The sequence below is a fragment of the Diadema antillarum genome, unplaced genomic scaffold (assembly GCF_040938485.1).
Source record: "Diadema antillarum isolate AM-2024a unplaced genomic scaffold, OU_Dant_1.0 seq00000119_RagTag, whole genome shotgun sequence".
In the NCBI taxonomy this organism is placed as follows: Eukaryota; Metazoa; Echinodermata; class Echinoidea; order Diadematoida; family Diadematidae; genus Diadema; species Diadema antillarum.
Genome location: NW_027271200.1, coordinates 1626768 through 1641578, shown reverse-complemented (window position 1 = coordinate 1641578; position 14811 = coordinate 1626768). Strand labels below are relative to the sequence as shown.

Sequence of the window (14811 nt, the reverse complement as noted above, 5' to 3'; positions counted from 1 at the left end):
ATCTTGAAATGCAGCTAAAAATGAATGAATGAATGAATGAATGAATGAAAGAATGAATGAATGAATGAATGAATGAATGAATGAATGAATGAATGAATGAATGAATGAAAGGATAAATGAATGAATGAATGAATGAATGAATGAATGAATGAATGACATGAATACATGAATACATGGATGTATAACTGAGTGAATAAATGTTCAAATACATGTATGTGCATAATGATATATGTTATATTCCATATCGTAGGTTTTATGTTTGTTCTTGACAGACTGGAATGCTCAGGTATATCTGGGTATATGTATGTATGTATGTATGTATTATGTACGGTATGAATTTTAGATTGTGAATTGGGCCCCGAGTGCTGCGATTGCTGGGAGAGGCAATTCACTCACCGCAACGGCTCTCTGGTGGGTTCTGTACCGACAAGACTTGTCCAAATAACAAAAATAAAATCGCCGCATTCCAAGCGAAGCATAGTAAAACCAGCCACGGATAAAATAATATACATTTGACTTCTAATGAGGAAATTGAAAAGGGTACTTTTTTTCCGAGGAAGTACAGTTACTGGAGGGGACTTGTCCATTTAGTTTGACGTTATTTTCAAATGGTGTATTCTGCTTCTACCATCAATCAAAAGTAAGACAATTGTGTGTCAACCATCAAACTTGGTAACTGGCACAAGCTGTGGCTCTTCCATTATCACGTACTCGCAAAACTGAAAAACGTCTCACTAGTTGAGAAGAGGATGACAATGGGTGTAAAAAAAATAATGAAAAAAATTGCCTTTGTTATTTTTTTTTTCAGTTTAGAATGCTGGATTGTCTTCCTTTTCTAACTTGATATATAGCATAATGACAATGACAAGTTTTACTTATGGTAATGAGGGGCACATTTTAACCCACTGCACAGAACACCCCCCCCCCCCCACCAGAAAAAAAAAAAATGTTGTTGTTGTTTTAAAGAACAGAAAAAAAAGAAGAAGAATACAAAACAGATCCCAACGAATTGCAAACTGCAAGTGTTTGAAAATTTGGTGGAATTGACGTCACTCTGTGCTCAAAAGGTAGCGAATCAAAAATGCTCATGGCGCGTCGTATTCGATGACATATACGATAATGCAAATGTTCAATACTTTGTATGCTGCTCGTTCAATTCCGCTTATTGTTTGATACTATTGCCTTGATTTTCATCTTATTGTTTCATTAATTTTTATCAAAAATCTAAGAACTTCTCTCTCTCGCAAACCCACTAACGTGCGCTCTCTGTGAGACGGAAATTTTGTTTCCATACCGCTCTATAGCAACTCTCCACAACGCCTTGCCCTTGATGGTCTCGATGGCGGAAGTCACGTTACGGATTTGGAGGTGGAGGTAGACCACTTCCGGGTCGCACATCACTGTCTGGTCAAAACCAAACGTTTCGTTAGTTCTTGATAATCCAACTTCTTCTTCCTGTTGAGGAGAAAGTAGAATTAAGAATGTCCTTCCTACCAAGTATAAAAGTTTAAAGGGGCTTCGAAATGTTGACAAACAGCGGTTTGTTATATGGGTGGGGAGAAGAGAGGCCTACCGAAACGTCATTATTCAACTTTCATAGCTACTGGACCTGATTTCTTCGTCTTTTGTGTTTTATTATGTTTTGTTTTTGTCTGTTTGCTTTTTTGCCTCCTGACTGACGAGAGAACCCTTCAGGGTGGCACACTTCAAGTTCACTGTGAACTGTTCTATCCACAGAGAAATTTCTGTTACACATTTATTTTCAATTCTACGAACGAGATTCGGACACATTGGAAATTTGTTGTGTCAGTCTTTAATACAAAAAAGACGGGGTCATGTGATGACTCTGCCCCAGCCGTCATAGGTCACACACGAGTGCTCCAAAATGGCTCGTCCCAAAAATTGATTTCCTCTGCATGCGAAGGCGCTGATCCCTCCCGTGATGTAAGGGCAAAAAGTGGTGGACATTATTTTTAGAGTTTTCCACCACACCTTACTTGATCCCAATTATGCTTGCGAGCACGCCATATGCAGATGTGGATGTCGTTTAATGATCTACCGCCACACGACCAGCAGAAAATCAAGACTAAAGTTAAACTTCAAGAAAAAAATAACGAGAGAAAGAAAAAGTGCGTGCGTGTGTGTGTGTGTGTTGCGCTGCTTGTTGGGCGTCCACTCTCTCGTATATCAGTACACACGACAGCTGCTCGCTTTCCTATCAAACCCATCAACCATGTCAACCTTATCGTCCTTTTTGTCTCTCGTTCTGCTAATTGTTCGAACATGATTTCAAATAACAATTTCACTTCCTACGGCAATCGAGAGGAAGAGAATGGTGATCACACACAAGATTGGAAAATTCTGAGTATCCCTTTTCTGAATGCGTCATTCAGGATTCTCCACATTCCTGTTGTTATTCATCTCAGCAATGAATTGCATGCATGATTTGACTACTTTCGTGATTTGACAACTTTCCGACTAGTTTAAAGGATTAACAATTGTGTAGTGCTTTATTCGTTATTTCTTTCGTCGCAATTTGTTTCATTTGAGGGAATTTTGGCGAACATGCCAGTAAGAAAGCTTGTCAACTCAATCCGTTTCTCCCCATCTCTTGGCGCAAGAATTCACGTTTGATTCTAGTGCGTGAAGAGAAAACAGCAGCATCAACTTTAGGAAGAAGTGATGCGACTGCCAATACACGAATACACAGAGGGATCAAAGTAACCAATATTACCATCTTTTTTAAAGCGTATCTATAAGCGTTTTGATATCTAGGCCTACAAATCAACAGAACAGTTACATACCCTTCACCAATATATTCACGCCTTCTTTAATTCCTCGCAATTTCCACACCTGTGGTACACATCATCACACAGGCTGTGTCTAAAGATTGATCAAACTCAGACCCCCACTTGCCAAAGAAAATTATTGAATTTTCGTCCACTTCCTATTAGTCAATATGGAAATCGGAGTTTCATTTCTGGGTTTGTTTGTTTTTTTTTACATCAAAGAACTTTGTCAACACTCAAAACTGTCATTCCTCATTTCCATTTCTTACGGGAACCTGATGATCTTAAATGGCCTCCATCCCACCATTAGCATTACTGTAGTCATTTTTTGGCTATGCATATAATAGGAACTCAAGGCGCCTTCAAGACGCCGTACGTAATTGCGCCTATCAGTTTAATGATATAGATGCACAAATATCTAACCCAACGTGTTGTCGTGTATCACCTTGATAGCTTGATGTTAATGTTTCTGTCTGATTGAGTGCTATACCATTCCTACCACCTTTTTTTATAATATGTCTATTCATCATAATTATGTGAAAGGGTGTTTCTTGCCAGCCAAGTCAGAAAGAGGGCAATACAAAAAATATGCAAAAATGAATTAGCTGAGAAGGAGCACTTCTACAGCCGCAACAGGTCTTGACATGATTGGCAAATGAGACAGCCGTCACTCAAATACATGTTTGGCCTGGATGGAACACGGCAACGAAGTTTCTCGTTCACTAGTTTTTTTCATTACTCACGATCTACGGGAGTTCCATGTCCTTGGTACCCTGGCGTCCCCGCCCTGTTTGATGTGCCGAAATGGTTGTCAATTCAATCACGCCACCTACGCTAGAGCAATCCCAGTCACACTTAATCTCATTAATTAGGCTATTATGAGTAATTCAAACAACTACACCGTCCAAAACAATGGCTACATCCGATCGCTACACACTCGACACGCTCTCCTAACGTGTACTGCAATACACGCATGAGGCATATTGAAGGTAAAAATAGGTTCCCAAATATTCTGATTGACAAAAAGATGGAAAGACAGGGGAAAGTATGAGTAGATAAACATACTAAAGTAAACAGTGTTAGAGAGAAATATAAATAAAAAATGATAGATAAATAAGAAAAAAGATGCAGGTTAGAAGATAAATATTAAGTCATTAGTAGTTAATAATTCGTAGAAAGATAAATACATGAGAAGATAGCTCTATAGACAGATAAATGGAAATGTAGTTAGATGATTTATACAAAACTATGAATATATAGATGAATACATGGCTAGATAGGTAGACAGAAATAGATAGATGAAAATATAGATAAGTAAACAGTAATAAATAGATACATACCGATATACTGTATAGGCCTACATGTATGAATTAACAAATAAACAGATATGTAGAGCTACATGCATATGTAGGCCTATGTATGTATATATGTATGTATGTATGTATGTATGTATAGATAGATAGATAGATAGATAGATAGATAGATAGATAGATAGATAGATAGATAGATGGGTAGATAGATAGATAGATGGATAGATAGATTGATTGATTGATGGACTGGACAACAGGCAGATACAAAGCATATTTGCAGATATTTCCTGGCGCATCGATGACTATACATTGTTTTGTAGCTCTCTGAGTTAGACTTACAACCTAACAAACATTTTCTGTACAAATCAGCCAACCTTTTGGACCAAAATAGAACCAATTATACCCATCATAACACAGCTCATACTAATCAGGAATCTCTATATCTAAATGCTGACGAGCTTCAGACGACAATGTATTGAAAGTAAAGGGCAAATAATCTCACAAACATAATTACGCCACTACGGTGTCCGATAAAATTTAGGGGGTATCTCCTCTCATTTCGCCATACTATCTCTTTTGGTTTTTCTTGTTGCTATTGCTAATGTTGTTGTTGTTGTGCTTTATGTCATGACAAGTACGATAGGACAAGTACGAAAGAACTCTAGCGGGCTGATGTCAAAATTATCACGCCATTCGAACGAGGAGACCTAGCAGACCAGGGAGGTGAGACCCTCCCTGCACAGACTACGCTTTGAGCATATTAGTACGATGTTATGGAGTACAACTGTTGACATTTATCATGAAAGCGAAGATATTACAGGAGTATAGGATACGTCAGAGCTTAGAAATTTTTCGTCAGCTGTATTCACACACACATACACTTGTAATCATGAGGAAGACAATTAACACCTGCATGAAAGTATTGATACCGGAGACGAAAATAAAAGGAAGTAGTCATGGTAATGGCTCCATGGTCGACGGTCCTTACTCTTACGTTCTTCAACAACATTTTGAATTTGTGTTTTTTGTCAGTATACTACTCAGTATTTCTGGCTGCATGTCTCTCCTCTTCCAGCTCCCGCCGCGCGCCGCCCTTTTCTTACATCTAGTTCTCCAGCATCCCTTCAATTTTACGCAATGTTCGGGTATTGCCAATGCTGGACATGTTGCATAGTACACTAATGCAAGAAATTTGTAACTCCAAGGAGGTACTAGTGAACACTACCTCCTTGGTCACACATCACTTTCGCGCGCATTGGAAGCTCAGACGATCGATTGATAAGAGGCATGCAGAAGTTTCGTGCCGAACAGAACGGGATGTGGAACGCCTTAAAACACTGGCGGAGTAAAGTTACCACTGATTCCTCCTATTCATCTCAAGTTTTTTTTTTCTACTTTAACCATATATGAAAAGCTTACCATTGCCGCATTTTCCAGGCGATGACGCCGGAGTATGAAGGTGAGTGCAGCGATGCGCCATTGTAACAGTAGGACTGCGTTCCTAGTGAGAGCCTTGCTTAGTAATGTTGGTGTCGGTGCCAAATTGTCTAACAATGAGTTGGAACACGATCATTCCACGTTTCTTTTTCCCCTTTGACGGACGTGACAGCTTATATGCCAATAAAAATCCGGTGGTCAGAGAGAGCGCAGCGTGTCAGGCTTTGAAGCAAATTACAGGTTTATGATCAGGGGTGTATTTGGAGAGGATAAGTTATGTTCGTATATGTCCCCTCCCTTTTAAACGTTCGTAAATCGCTAGTCTAGGACTCAGTCCATGTGCTCCGGCGGTCACGCTGCTCGTGCTTTCGTGAGAGAACAGTCGACCAGGTCCATCTGCGTCTTCTCTGATGACCATGATGTTGACGAGGGATAAAGCCCGGAGAAGATTCTTCCTCCATTAACATCCATTCCCCCAAATCGCAATTGCAAAACCCAAATCCATGAATAAACAAGTAAAAAGATCAGTGTACCTGCTGCTTTACCTCTGTGTGTCTGTCTCTTCTGGTCGTCTATGTTGCCATCTTATCCTACTTCACATTGAGCTAATGAATAATCATGACACTCCGCACTTAATTCGAGACACATGAGATCTATACCAATGTTTTGCTAACGCTACACACGCACGCGATATCAACCATTCGAGCTCCCTGAAAAGGCCTCAGTAAAACTCAGAATGCACTGTGAATAACCGATTGGCCCCAAAAGTGCGAAATTTGGGTTTAAAACTTCTGTTTATAGAAGACTAAACAATTCTTGAGCCGCGGGTGGTATCCGCTTTGCCGCGTTATGTAAGCGGATAATCATTTTTCAAGCCGCACTCCTTATAAAAACGGTGCCACCTCACCTCGCATCGGCACACATACTTTTGTATTTGATGTATTCAAGGACAGTGATGCAGCAATTGAGTACCCTTTGTTAAAGACGGAATTACATTTTCCTTTCTTTTTAGTTTATTTTTTTTTTACATTCTCCGAAAATAGAGAACGTAAACTGTACAAAGCGGCTGACTTTATTTCGAATTAACGGTTTACCACTAGAATGGTGTTAGCAGCTCTATGAGAAGTAATCGCCTACTTTGGCTTCGAACGACACCTCATGTAGCAAACTTATGCGATTTTTTTTTTTGTACTTTCTGTAAGAAAATTCCCTACAGTACAGGTAGTCGATTAATTTCCGTGTGCCTTCCATGCCAATATCAGCGTTTAGAAAAAGGACGTCATAAGAATTATCATGCGGTACTCAGCAGTGGTCCTGCTTGAATATCTCTTTCTTAAAATTAGGGTTTTTTCTTTCTTTCTTTGAAGTCTTATGATGTCCCTTCTTTCATCTGATCACGGTAGCAGAATTCCATTTCTCGCGGAGAAGTGTTCATCAGAAGCCAGAAAGTAATGATACGGTGTGTATCGCTTTAAGTCGTTATTTTGAGTTAATTTATGGAACGTGCGTCCGCTATAACTCCTTGATGATTGGGTCAAACGGGCACCGTTTATGGTGGGGGTGGGGCTCTGAGAAAATGTTGCGTGTAGAATTGTAAGATGTTGGGAATAATTCCTTGAAATGAAATAAAACGCGGCAAAACTACAGTGCCGCAGTGACTGGCATTTAAAGCCAAATTACGGCCGAACTACTAACCAGTGGTTTTGACGACATATCACAGGGGCGGATCCAGGAATTCCGTAAAGAGGGGATGCCTTTACAAAATTAAAGGGGCACACCCACTCCTTCCCCCCCCCATTTTTTCTTTTTATTTCTTTTGTTTTAACAAAAAATAAAGGGGGTGCACCCGATGCGTCCCCCCCCCATCCGCCACTGTATAAAGACAGAAATCTGTGGTGTTACGTCATCATAAAAATGCTCAGATTGCCTGCAACTTTAATAACATGAAGAGACAATGCAAACCGTCGCGTTCCTCCGAACTCATTTGAAACTAGAATCAGTTATTGTTCTCCGCTTGTGACGGTGTGCACTGTACCGATGACGACAATGCAACAAGCAACAGCATAATTTTGAAGTAATTGAATTGTTGGCTGCCATACCATGGGGAATTATCTTTAGGAGATCTCTAGAACTTCATCCATCTTTCTGTGCTTGCGTTGCTAAAATTATGATAAAATATATTGCAAAACCTGGAGAAATTACAGCTTCATATTGAAAGAACAGTGGTTTAACACACAACACTGCCCTCACACAGGAGTTTCAAGTATCAGCTCTATTGAATGTTCTAAAACTTCGGACCATTAGAGAGCTTTTTTGGCGACTTTGCAACAACGATCATTGAATGGGATGAGGTGACATAGACCAGACAAGGAGCTACTACAAAAATAGGTAAAACTGCACGTATACTTCATGCACGTTCGTGTCCAGTGCGAACGACCTTCTCGTCTCGAAGCACTGAGCACGAAGTCTTGATTTCACAGCCTATTGTACGCCCTCTCTCGTTGGCTATCATACTTTTTCTGCAGGCGTTTCGGTATTGTCAAGATGCGCGTCAGTTGAGATTGAATAGGGCTATAACGATGCCACTTGACCAGGTATGTAGCGGTACTACAGTCTGAATGAGCCCTACATTAAACATTCTTATACTATGTTCTCATAGGTCTCGTTAGGTCTGCGTAGATAGCATGCTCCTTGTGCAGGCTCATTGTTCTTAATTCAGGGAACACGTCACTAACTAATTTTGGAATTAAGTTAAACAAAAATTGAACACGAATGATTTATTTTCGTGTTAGGATTTTGCAAACGAAAATATCTCATTGCAACGCGCAATGCCGACATATTAGTTTTGCAATACAATATTTAGCAGTTATCTGATAGTTGTTGTTTTTTTAAATTAAAGGACAGGTAAAAATTAGCACGTTGTCCATCCGTCCGGTCAAGATCAATACCTCGGCACAAGGCTCTAATTCAAGAGAGTTTTACTGCAGCCCCCCCCCCCCCCCCCGACACACACACATACTTCTAGTCCGGCAAGACCTTGATAAAGTTCCCTTACCTTTTCCATCGTCGACATTATCGTCAAGAATCACGTTGTCGGGATCATCTCTCATTCCGCCTGGAGATGGCGCTGTTTCATCGCACCCGAGTGATCCCATGGCCGTCCGTGGAGCAGGCGATCCGAGGCCATCCATTTCCGATGTCATCGAACGGTCCGTCGGGTTGTGCAAGCCAGCAACCAGCTGTCCACCCATGCCCAAGCTGGGTGGAGGATGCCCAGCTCCACCTCCACTGCCGCCACTGCCGATCGCGGGATGCCGCTGGCCGCCGATTCTGGCAACATCATGTCGCCGCTGGCGCTCTCGGGCGACATCGGTTGGCGATGTGACGACGGATGGTGAGCCATGTCGTCATGGCTGGCGAGTGGATCGGACGACGTGGTCGACGGCGGCGTGAGTTTCGATCCAAGCACTCCGAGTCCGAGGCCGAACGGGAGAGTGTTGTCGCTGATTCTTGGAACGGCGGCATGATCGGAGCCGAAAGGATGATGGTACATGTTGCGCTATCTGCGATGATAAGAGAAAAATTATAAAGAGCAAAATGAAATGAGACAATAGATGTCAAAGATTGCAGAGCAGTCTTTTTCTATAAGCCTCAGAACTGCTCAACAATATCAAAATACATCTGAAAAAAGATGCCAACGAATGTGCACCAATTTCTTGGAAAATGATATTACAAAATCAAATCAATATGAAAACGTCTCACAGACGATACTCACCTAGGACTTCGATGCGTTTATGCCTTCATGCTATGCTGTGACTTTGATAATAATTATGTTGACCACACCAAATAAATCATAATTTATTTATAGTTTCAAAGCAGCTCAACCTTCACTTAGTTTGAAGAATTATGACAAACATACGGGTGTAGAAGAAAGCGGATATCAGTGGAATTCATTCGACGGTATTGGCTGGCTTTCATGTATTTCATACGGAAGTACATACATCTTTTCCTGTGTTTCATATCACATCTGGTACATATGCAAATGTTTCGTCGAGCCAAGGGAGGCGCGCCAGTGTAACTCTTGTGTCTACTATGAGGTTTCTCCATTATCTCTTTATGTAAACGTGGAAATATTCAGCTGTTTAAGTTGTTTAAGTGATATGATTGTTGAAGATAAATAGTGTATGGCAAAAAATCTGTGTATGATTTAGCTGGAAACTTTGATTTGATACAACGAACGCTGAAAATGTAAACAATTCGTATGATTTCTTTTGCTACAATTACTAGTATTGTATAGGAATGATTTTATGCTTTGATTGTTTGTTTGCTTTGCAAATTATTGGAAACCTGGAAACATTAAAATAATTACCTATCTAATTTGGGTACATAATTACAACCAATGTGATAATTTTTGGCAACATAAAAAGCAGAAATTTCCAAAACTGCTATGCTTTTGCTTGATTTTAATCAAGAGTTCAGTTGTAACGGTATTTGATGTTGTTATTTACATTAATGCCAACTGATAATTCCGTGTAATTCTAAAAAGGGCTACAATTCCATACTTAGTACCCTAAACACACCGAAACATTGGTAGGATTCAATAGGATTCTGTCTGTCTAATCCTCTATCCAATTCCTGCACAATGTTTATCCGTCCGTTATCATAAACTTATTTTGTTTCCAATTCAAGATGTACATCATACAAATTTAGAATTATTGTTTGAGTTTTAAGGGATATGACCTTTTTAGAGGTGGGTGAGGCAGAATATCGTAATTGCTATGTGTCAGAAGAAGAGAATTAAAAGAAAAGAAGAGAAAAAGGCATTATAGTATTACGTACCAAGCTTCAGATCGAGTTTCAAATGTTACGTTCTCTGTTAAAACCAGTCTTTGCAGACCATTAATTGCATTAGAATACATAACAATAAGTCACAAGGCCGCCATTGCTAACATTCAGTATCTTAAAAATTCTTATCCACCACCATTGTGGTGTGTGTAGAAGTATCATAGAAGTATGATATTTGAATTGAATGAATCTGATTATTTAATTTAATATAGTTTGACAGGGGTAACCTAGCAAATGGTCCCAGATATATTTTCTCGTTGGACTTTACTACTGAAAAGAAAAAAAAAACCACTTTGATATTTTTGAAGTGCAAATCAATATTACTTATTACTTATTAATTAGGGTCTTCAAAATGTAAGGTGATTTTAAGCAAGCATTTTTTTCCATGAGTGTTCCAACACTCATATCAAACTCATATTCTTTTTGTTAAATTGGTTATGAGTGTATATAAAAAGGTTCATGACTAATACCATCAAAACTGTCAAAACCGCTAGGACGACAACGATACTGGCAAATTGTTAATATTATCATCGCGGTTGGAAGCTATTGGCATTAATTACCTTCAACACGCCATACCTGAATGTCATGTGTAGGAGGAAGAGGGAGAAAGAGAATGAGAGACGGGGGGGGGGGGGAGGTACGGGAGACACCATTATAGCACTGGTGCATTATTTTTCTTTTAATATTCATCTTCTATCTTCCTCTCCTTTTCCACAAAATGGGCGTTGAGGGGGACAGAAATAGGAGTGGGAGCACATGACCCGACCAGCCACGCCCATTCTAGGCGGTGACCCCCAGCCCGTGCTGTCTATCAAACTCCATCGGAAGATGCAAGTGTTTTTACCCTTCTCTCCCATTAGGGGGAGTTTTTACCCCCCCCCCCCCCCCCCCATATTACAAACTCTAAGAATAATGCATTGTTATCGTACGTCAGTCCGGTTTTTGCTATTATCGTCTTGATTTTTTTTGCCCAAATAAGGTCCTGTGTAGCCAGGAAGGAGGAGAAATCTTTTAAACCATACCCAGGATCCTTGTTTACGGCTGATATTGATATGTACCTATTGTCATCGTTTCCAGTGCTATAATGGTTACATACATTATATGTATATTGATAATGTGTGTGTTCAGTCGTGTGTATGTCTGTATTTTTATACCAATTTTTATCAATTAGATTATCGATCTGGCTTGTCACAATAATGTGCCCCATTATGGTGACACTCAACTCCATCCACACATTTACCATAAGACATAAAGAAAAATCAACGAAAAGACAGAAGTTTTATTGAGAAAACAGAGTTAAGACTACAGACCATGAAAATTGCATAATGCTCAAGATTTATGTAAATTCAAGAAACAATGATATCGTCACCACTGCGTCTATGCAAATTAGTAAGATAATGCTGTAATCACATCATAAGTCTTCCAACGACCGATGCATAAGACAGTTATTTGTGACGTCATCTTTTCATCGCATTTACAAACTTTTGTTTGCTACTTAAAGTGCTGTTTCTGAAACTAAAATTTCTCAATTTTCTAGTCTTAAGTGCAATCAAAATCTTAACTTTTACTTCGCTGCCTGGTGATCTTATTTTTTTTCACAGTATTCAGCAATAACAACCCATACTAATCGGTTCGTCCTCTTTTTCTTTTCTGTTCTCCGGCTATCTATCCATCCAACTATCTTTTTTTATTCGTATTCTGAAATCAAAGTTTGCAAAACAATAACATGCACAATCGAAACATCACTCATGGTTCATGTTGACTGGCGTAAAGTCAAACAGACAAAGCAATGAAAGTGACTTGGATAGTGAAAAATATGAAAAGAAGAAGTTATTGGCTGTTTGCCTCTGCAGGTCTGATTATAATTTTGCCAGATATTACCTTCTCGTGCGGACAAGGGACTATGTGATTCCATAACTTTTTTTTTCTTTTTTGTTGTTGATATTACTGGTGACTTTTTGCGCAACGGTATCTTAAAGTCTACTTGAGCACGGATTAGTTTCACTGCCAGATGCTCCTCCCCCCTTTTTTTTAAAGCATGCTTTAAGAGTCACCTTGGGCAGCCATGAGGGTGTACTGCTAATTGGGCTGATATTCTCACACCAGTAATAACATAATTAGTGAGAGTATCTGTATCACACCTTGTCCTTCTCACGTTATGCAAGAGTTCTTCCAACCAAGAGTTGTGGGTTTGTTTTACTCCTTCTTGTTTTTTTCTCTCTCTCATAGCATACGTAGAGATAGCATATGAGGGGACTGCATTCTACAAGCTCTGCTTTTAAGCAGTCCCCTCCATTTCCAGCAATATTGTTTATGCATGTACCACAGTGACGTAACAGTTATTTGTATCTCCGTTGATAATTTACCTGTATCTCTTTTACAATGTTATTCTGTTCATCGCATTGTGGTACTGATTTCCTTACATCTGTGTATACGAGTGTTTCATTGTATTTCTAATTATTTGTTTGTTGGCAATGAAATAAATCAACTTGAAACTTGAGAGATAGCATTAATGACTGAAACTCCCAGGTCAATAAACTCATATCAGCTATGAATTATAGCATGACTTCATCAAAGATTACAGTGTGGCTTCATCCTCTGTTGCCATCTCATTTCAAGCACGGTGCAATGTGCTTGCATTCTAGGGAAAATCAAATACAAATAATCAACAAAACAAAACAAAAAAACTTTCGAGCCAAAGGCCATGGGAAAAGCAATACCTTTAGACTCCTTTCTAAATTAAAAAAAAAAATGCAGCGCATGACCGTCTCTCTGATTATTTCATTCCCACAATGATTTAATTTGATTTGATCTGATTTGACTTGATTTTATTTTATTCACAATTTGAATATATTATGCATTATACACAAATATATAAATAGCTTGTACAAGGAACATATATGTGCCATAATTATACATTTTGTGTGGTTCGTCATTTCAAGCTATTACAAGCTTGACTTTGACGTCCAGTAAATAAAACCTACTCAAGTACAGAAACATAAAAAAACATTTAGTATGTATGGTATGTATGATGTATGATGGATTGCTGGCCTAGTTAACAGCATTTAATTGTCAACAATGTCAAAGCAAAGGTTGAATTCTTTAAGCCTTTTCCAATGAGGAAGCCGACGGCAAATTTGAACTTTCTACAAAAGCATGCGTGAATGAAGCGGATAACACATGAATACTGTTTAGATTCAAGAAGGGAAAAAAAGTAACATCTTTGTAGTCCTGGAAAAATCAAAAGTGGTCTAGATTTCCTTTCCACTACGCCATCAAAACCGCAACTCGGGCCGCCACAACTTTAGGGGCTATAATCATCAGCAAATACCTATATCCGGTGCAGCGAAAAGGGGCGTTGGGATACAGGGTACACGTGGGACAGGGATTAGTTGATTAAAACATGTTTGGACGAGACAATGTACCGCCTCAACGACTCTGTGAGGGAGGATGCGAGGTCGTGATTCTAGGAAATGAATTTTAATTGGCTAAACTTTGATATCATAAAGGAAATGTAAGCAAGGCGCAAGAAGCGTGTTATTCGTTGATTATTTATATACCACTTGTATTTGTCTATGTGAATATTATATTATATCATATTGTTATATTGTATTATATTATATTATATTATATTATATTATGCTATATTATATTATATTATATTATATTATATTATATTATATTATATTATATTATATCATACTATACATATTTCAATATGTAAAGATCACTCTTACCACACTCTTACCTAATCAAAGTATGTTATCATTTTTACATATATCATATATTTGAGCATTATTATTCATTGCAGAGAGGCTGTTTTCCTGGTCAAGCAAATTGCTTAAGTTATCGATAACGGTCTCTTCCAGCAGTCCTGTTAATATACCTCAGATACGATAGATATAATGTATGTACCCTATAAGGTACATAAATATCGATGAAATGTATGTATGTTTATCATGCACGTATTTATATCGGTTTCTCTTGAGTACTCTTGCTTATATTTGTTTGACAATTCTTGATTTTCTTATGAAATCACAAGCTCAATGGGAGAAATAAAACAAACTAAGCGAAACATCAAAATACGCTTATTTCTAATATGTAAGCGTTCCTGTCCCCCCCCCCCCCCCAAAAAAAAAAACTGTTGGCTGATTTTGCTTTAATATTGAGAACAGTTTTACATGATTAGAGGCTAATTGGTGCACGTTATGGATGTTTCATTGCAAGAGTTAACTCTGCTCTTGTTGATTTGAGATATGTGTGATTAAAGCCGCTAAAAACAATGAAATTTATCAGAAAATATTGGATATTTTTAATCATAACTTCAAAGATATTCCTTGTTATTTAAAAAGTGAGGTATCATTGGAAAGGTTTAATCTTAGTCTTTCTGATGATGTTTAACAAAATGACGCTAACCCATTGTGCGATCG

General features: G+C 38.7%; 1 pseudogene; it reads right to left on the bottom strand.

Annotated features, from left to right (window-relative positions):
* Positions 1-1224: 1224 nt before the first annotated feature.
* Positions 1225-9089, bottom strand: LOC139727132 (uncharacterized; annotated as a pseudogene).
* Between the last annotated feature and the right edge of the window lie 5722 nt (positions 9090-14811).